The sequence below is a fragment of the Myotis lucifugus genome, unplaced genomic scaffold (genome assembly GCF_000147115.1).
Source record: "Myotis lucifugus unplaced genomic scaffold, Myoluc2.0 scaffold_1341, whole genome shotgun sequence".
Classification (NCBI taxonomy): Eukaryota; Metazoa; Chordata; class Mammalia; order Chiroptera; family Vespertilionidae; genus Myotis; species Myotis lucifugus.
In genome coordinates, this window is record NW_005872389.1 from 24025 (window position 1) to 30064 (window position 6040).

Here is a 6040-nt window from a genome sequence, read left to right on the forward strand (position 1 = left end):
AGCTCCTGATTGGCTGGAGCTAATTTATCAAAAATCCTATTTTTTGTCTCTTTCTCTTCCCCTCTCCACCCAAACTGGAGTCAGGCAGTGATAGAGGTAAAAGGGTTTGTTCCTCAGACTCACATATTCCCTCAGGTGGGCTGCCCACGATGCCAGGGATGGAACGAGGTGGGGAGGGCATCAGTAGGACCCCTTGACACAATCAAAGCCAGGCCTCACCCTAGACCAGGGGTCCTCAAACTTTTTAAACAGGGGACCAGTTCACTGTCCCTCAGACCGTTGGAGGGCCGGACTATAGTTTTAAAAAAACTATGAACAAATTCCTATGCACACTGCACATATCTTATTTTGAAGTAAAAAACCAAAACGGGAACAAATACAATATTTGTATTTGCATGTGGCCCGCGGGCCGTAGTTTGAGGACCCCTGCCCTAGACTTTATCATGATAAGAAGGCCAATGCACTCTCCCATCGTCCTGTACTTTTGTCTTTTTCTCAGTTGGTTCAGAATTCAGAGGGAAAGAATAATAGTACTTTATTGGGTCCTTCAAATCCTAACAAATATGAAAAAAAATAATTTAATCATCAATACGTTACCTAAAATCCTCTCAGTACCAACAATGAGACATTCCTCCCATCTTGAAATATTGGATAATGATTTGGGAAGTTGTAGAAATTTATCTTTTTTCTAGCTGAAATAGATTATATTTTGAGTTCACCCTGATGGATTCTATCTAAAGAGTTAATGATAATATTTTTTGATATTGGGGCAGTAAAAACTGAGACCAAAATCTAAAACATTCCGGGGACCAAATGTTTTCTCCAGGAGCAGCATGGCATTCGGATTCCAAAACCAGTACCGCGGGGCATCCAGGATGGCAGCAGGTGGGGGTCGCACTCGCCTCCTCCCAGGTCCAAAGGACCTACAGCTGACTTACAGAACAACCACCCGAATAACCGACTGAAGGCGAGCTGAACAGAAGTCTTACAACCAAGGATTTACAGGAGAAGCCACGTTGAAACTGTTAGGAGGGGCAGGGAGTGAACAGGGCTGGCCCCACAACCACATGGGGCGGCTGAGGATCCAGAGGGATCTCTCAGCTGCAAAGGTTCCCCCTGAGGAGGGTGAAGGCTCCCAACCCTGGCGCATCCCGGACCGTGTGCCAGCCACGCAGAGGCACCTCTGCCGCGAGCGCCTGATGCCAGGGCACTGAGAGGAGAGGCAGGGCTCTGGCAGCTTTGGGAAAAAACTGCTTTGCCAGCAGGAACACCTCTCCTGCCAGGCTGACTCCCCTGGGAATGCTCCCTACTCACCAGGTAACCAACGCCGAAGAAAACTACAAACGCGTAAGTTTTTTCTATGTCCTTTTGTCTGAGACAAAGAGCTTGATCTCTGACCTGTTTTTGTGAAACCCAGGGATGGAACAAGAAGGGCCCCTCTTCTTGTGAAGATGCCCAAGGAGAAAAGAGAGATGACGGGGGGGGGGGGGGGGGAGAAGAGGGGCGGGGAGAGACTGAGAGAAGATTCAGAAATTTAAAGAAAGGTGTGTGAGAGGGTTCTTCTTAGATTTAAGGCGAGAAAGGTGAAAAAGTGTTTGGTAATAATTCCTATTTCATGTTTTCTTGAGATTTGAAAGCACATTACCTTTTATTTAAAAAAACAAACAAACAGGAATTAAGAAATACCATCTTTAGCCAAAAAGCTATATGGTGGGTTAACAGGACAGGCTTGGGTTTAGACAACCCAGCTCACATCTGCCTGTGCGTTTGTGCGTGGTGAGCTGGACCTCTCTGCCCGGCTTCTCATCTGCACGGAGAGCTGTAATGACAGGTCCCGGGGCACAATCTTCTCGAGAAGATGACTGTGATGATAGATGCCAAATGTTTGGCAAAGCAGTCACTAATCTGACATATTCTTTTTGCGTGTTTAAAAAAGAAAAAAACTTACCAAATTTTAAAATGAAATGCACAGCCTCTGGCTTCCTGAGGGTGAATTTAGCCTGTGTGTTTACCTCTGTTCTCTCCAAATACCACCGAGATGATAAAAGGCAAAAACCTTTGTAACTCGGAAGAGAGAGAAAGCTATGACCAATAGATGCAGAACTCTGGGGAATTCCTGGGAGGTGGGAAATGGGATACAGACAGACTGACAGAAAACTCCAAGAGGCTGAGCACATGGCTTTGCGGGGAGGTGTGGGGGGGGAGTCCTTAGCAGCTGGCCCTCCCCTCCCAGGAAGCAGTGCTGCTGGCGGAGGAATAGAGAGTGGAAGCTGCTGACTCAGGGACTGATCAAGGATGGAATAAGCTCTTCAAGAATTTTTTAAATGTTTCCTTGGGTCCATGGTGTGTGTTGGTTTTTCCTTCAGAAGGTGGGAGCAGTTGGCAGGAGTTACACTGTGTGTGTGTGTGTGTGTGTGTGTGTGTGTGTGTGTGTTTCAGGTCTTCGGACACAATAGCCTTGTAGCTCCTGTCTGTGGAGGGTGACCAGATGGACATGTGAGGAGCACTGGAGAACGGAGCCCTCCCTCCATCAATACAAAGGCAGCTGGCAGGACAGGAAGTTCCGGACTCTCTGGACTGCCCTCATTCCTCCAGGGTGCACACACCTTCCCCGGAGGAGAGGACTCGGAGACACAGCTGCTTGTTAGTACTTTCTGTCATCCTTGGTATCAGCTGCTAAGCCAGCAGCCTACTCCAGATAAGCAATGACAATTTATAGCTGCAGTTAATGGGCTGTTTTATAGGAAACCACAATTATAATTGGATGTCAAGTGTTGTGCATCTCAGTAGATGAAAAGCGCCAACCACTGGAGCCTGGTGTTTAATGTTTTAATTGGATGATTAGGATTCTCCTCTAGCTTCTCAGTGTGGCTTCCAGCTGCGCCCCCCTATCTGTCAATACTATCTTCTCCAGCCCATAATCTAGGCATTTGCTTCTGTAAACCTATTTCTGGTCTCTAACCTCTTACTGACCATCGGCAGACAGCCACCCACTGGCCTGGACCCGGGAGAAATAGGGCAGCTACCAACTTTTATGATTGAGAACCACCACCCACCCCAAGAAAAATCCAGCTACGAAAGCATCCCAGGTCCCTAGGTTTGCTCAGCTCACTTTGCAAACTGAACCCCATAGTATTTGGCCTGACAAACCCAGGCTGTTCAGAAGGTTACCACAGGGATTACCAGGCTCTTGGCAAGGACTATCTTAGCAGTTTACAGTCAGAATCTGTCCTTGGAGTTCTGCTCTAGATTCTTGGGCACAAATTAATGCAGGAGTCACCAATAGCAAGTGTCGGGGAAGTGATATAGTTGTTTGGGGAAGTGGCAAATAGTTTGAGGCACATGCCAAGCATGCGTTTACATGTCCACTCCCGGGTGAAAGAGAAAGGATGGCCTCTTCTAATGAAAGTGAGAAAGACCTCCTAGGAGATGAGGTGTTAGGAGCTGGCTGAGCAAGAGCAGGAAAGGACCATTAAAGAGGGATGTCTCAGAGGTGGTGGTCCTGAGCCCACCTGCCTTATTCACCTCGGATCTCAGCTCGGCCAAGACCCTAGTGTCCAAAGCCAAGTGTGGAACCTAATGGAGCACTTAAGAGAACTCAGCTAGGCAAGGACCCAACAATTCCCAAGGAATTCAGATAAGCCAAAGCCTAATCCAAGTATAACCCTAGAGCCCTCTCCAGAACCCATTCTAGAACACGGCCAAATCCAGAACTCTGGAATAGTAGCTCTGAATTCAGTCTTGCCTAAAATCCATAACCAAGGCTCAAGTCCCAAGCCCATGTCAAGATAAGGAATAAGGTGGGAGTCAGAGGCATCAAGCTATTGGAAACCATCAACCAAAATTATTTATTACTTAAATCCAGAACCATCTGACCCAGTATTTCTCTACTAGAAGGAAACTAAACTCTGAATAGACTTGTCTGATAACAGCCCCAAATGCCTTATTTAACATGGACTTCCCATTCTCTGGGGAAAGAGACAGTCTTCCATTCAGCTAGGAAATCCTAAGGTTGACACAGGTCCCTGCATAATAAGTGCTCACTCTGTGACTATACGGGAAACACGAGTCAAGTTAGAAGACGGTGGTCTTTGGAGTCCATCAGACCTGGATGAGGATCCCTACTCGGCCACTTCTTAGCTGTGTGACCTTGAGCACGTCTCTACCCTCACCTCACCTCAGCTGTGGAATGGTGCCCACAGGGTAGCTGTGAGGAGAAAGCGGAACACTGAACCTCAGCTACCTGGCACAGATGTTGGTTTCCTTTTTCTTTCTCTGAGGGCAACATCTCTGAGGACGGTATTAGATAATACCTGTTTTCTCACCATCTCTAAGTGCAGAATCCTCAGAGGGTTTCAGATTCCTGGAGTCCGTGTGGCCAGCCTACTGCCCAATATCCTATAGCGCATCTTTGCAGAGCTTTCTATGTCAGTTATCTATTTCCACAACAGAACTGTGTGACAGACCATCTTAGAACAGCAAGGTTGTACAACAATAAACAGTGATTGCTGCTCCTCGGTCCTGGATTGGCTGAGCTGTTCTGCTGAGCTGGGCCATCTTGTGCATTGCAGTCAGCTGGGTCATCAGCTCTGCTCCAGGGGGTTTTCATGCTTCAGCCAGCCAACCTGGGCTACTTCCCATGGCAGTGACAGGGTTTAAAGAGGTGAATAGAAACCTACAACAGCCTGTGAGGTGTGGGCTCAGACCTGACACACCGAGAGAGAGAGTAACAAGGCCAGCTCAGGTTCCAGGATGAAGTGCCTCTTGATAAGAACATCAGAGTCACCTTGCAAGAGAAAAAGATTCAGAGAAGAGAAGGATTGTGACCATTTTCTGTAATCAACTCATTATACCTTCTTTGTCCTCCTCCTTCCGTCTCTTTGGTTTTGAGAAGGTATCATAACAGGCTGGAAGGAACAATATGCTTGGACTGAAGTGAGAAACACTGGGGTTCCAATATCAGCTCTAGTATAACAGCCTTCTGGACCTCAATTTCCTATCTATACAGTGATGTCAGCAGGACAAGTGCTGCCTTGATCTATTCCCATTACTCCATTGGGACATGCCCAGCCCTCTGGTAGTCAGTACAGGAAGAAACATCTGCGCAGCAGATTGTCGAAATCACTGGTGTTGGCCCTGAGTCTATCCACCTACAGAGGCAAGGGCTGTCCACCTCAGATCCCACATCAGCCATGACCTGGGACACCCCAGAGTTCAAAGCCAAGTAAAGACCGTGGGTCGCCGGGGGTGGTCTTTCACCATTTCCCAGGAAAACGTTTCTCCTGGCAGCTCTGCCAGTGGTCGAAAAGGAAGTCAATATGGATAGCAACTGCACGATTCATTCACCATCACATTCTTACCAGTCTGTGGGAGAAACCCACGATACATGCCGTGCTGAGTTCACTCAAGGTAATTCTTGTGCCCTGATCGGTTTGGCTCAGTGGATAGAGCATCGGCCTGTGGACGGAAGGGTCTTAGGTTTGATTCTGGTCAAGGGCATGTACCTTGGTTGCGAGCACATCCCCAGTAGGGAGTGTGCAAGAGCAGCTGAATCGATGTTTCTCTCTCATCGATGTTTCAAACTCTCTATCCCTCTCCTTCTCCCTTCCTCTCTGTAAATAAATAAATAAATAAAATATACTTTTAAAAAGTTGCTTTAAACATATGCATTTAAAAAAAAAGGTAATTCTTGTACATAACACATGTGTTTTCCCTTCTGCCCTCAACTGCTATCTCCCTTCCCCCAATGGAGTTCGAACAGCCACACACAGCTCTTCTTCTAGTTACTGTGCATTCCATTTGCATTTTCACATTATAATGTTATTATACCTAAAGTGAGCGTCCTATTACTCAGGGAATCAATACACAGTGCCTGTGCAGGCTCAGCGCCTACCGGACATCTAAATTCCACTTTGGTTAAAATCTACTCTTGGCGGTCAAAAGGACAAAAAATCATTCCATACAGTTACCACATGGCTTTACTTCCATCGCCTTTATCTTGATACAAACAAAAACTTAGCTTGAACCTTTCTTGGGCTCC